Source organism: Phalacrocorax carbo, chromosome 25, assembly GCF_963921805.1.
Source record: "Phalacrocorax carbo chromosome 25, bPhaCar2.1, whole genome shotgun sequence".
Lineage (NCBI taxonomy): Eukaryota > Metazoa > Chordata > Aves > Suliformes > Phalacrocoracidae > Phalacrocorax > Phalacrocorax carbo.
This window is the reverse complement of record NC_087537.1, coordinates 2891730-2893100: the sequence shown is the minus strand read 5'-3', so window position 1 is coordinate 2893100 and position 1371 is coordinate 2891730.

Below are 1371 nucleotides of genomic sequence, written 5' to 3'. Positions count from 1 at the left end.
TCTGACCCTGTGTGGTTTTTTTTGGGGGGGGGGGGGAGGGGGGAGGGGATAGTGGTGAATTATCTTTTCGTTCTGATGAGAAAAAAATATCTCTTCTAAAGAAATTAATTAAACAGCACGTTTCTTTTTTACAGGGATTTCTGTTGTCCATGGCACAGCCTCAGCTCCCTAATGAAAACAAAAGATGTTTGACTATAGGGTATATCAGCCTTAAGTACTGCTAAGCCTTACATATTATGATTTATTTGTTCTAAGCATATATTAATATGCTCTTCCCAAACTGGTCTCAGACAAAACAGAGGTAGTCATTAGCGCTTTGCTTTGCTGTAAGGAATGGATGTAGCGTTGGATTTCTCTAGAGAGACTTCTCGATTTAAAAAAAAAAAAAAAAAACCAACACAAAACACCCCACCAAAACCCTCCTTCTCCAAGGTAGTTAATGCATTAATGAGTCTAATTTTTGCACAGATGTTTCTCGGTGTTTGCAGGTTTTCTGTGTATTTTTATATTACAAAGGAGCTGGCTCCTGCGATAGCTCATAGCCTGACAAGCAAATAGATAATCAAGAAGACAAATGGCTTCTTTTGTGAGCCGCAGCTCTTGTATTAATTTTCATTTTCTTTCTCATAGAAAGTATCGAAAATACTGTTCAGGACGAAATAACACTCCAGTCCTAAGTTACAAATATAAAAAAAAAATAGTGCTGTGCACAGGGGGGTGCGCAGGGGGAGGAAGCCTCTGCACCAGCTGAAGAAAATCATTTTCTTACACTTGCTTGTAAAAAAAATATTGCTTTTGCTTATTTGTTCGATGTTCACGGAATTCTCCAAGACACCCCCCCCCCAGCAGGCCCGAAATATTCCCCCCCCTCCCCGCATTATTCCGAAACAAAGGCAGGGCTTGAAATATTTAAAGCCAGAGTGTGTTTGTGTGTTGTTCCTTTGGCTGCAGTAAGGCACCGCACGACCACCTTGCAAATAAAGTGTCCCCCAAGTCCCCCTGCCCCCAGCTCAGACAAAGGGCCGTTGGGTTTTCCCATCTATTGACATTTTAATACTTCAAAATAATATTAATGTAGTCACATGGTGCCGGTCTGTAACACGCTCTGATGTGAAAGAAATGGATTTATGGCTGTATTTTGGGTTAACTATCGCATTTTTTGGGGTAGCAACTGCAAACCTTTAAAGTTTCTTTTCCTTTTCCCAGGGAGGGTGGCAAGGGCTGTATTTCATTGTAATGCCTGAGGTTGGGGTGTTTTTGTTGTTGTTGTTGCATTTTATTTTACTGTTTCTCTCTTTGATCTGCTGGGGTTGTAAAGAGGGTGTTATTTTCAAGATGGTGCTTCTAAGAATGGCAAAAAATCGTTCTTTT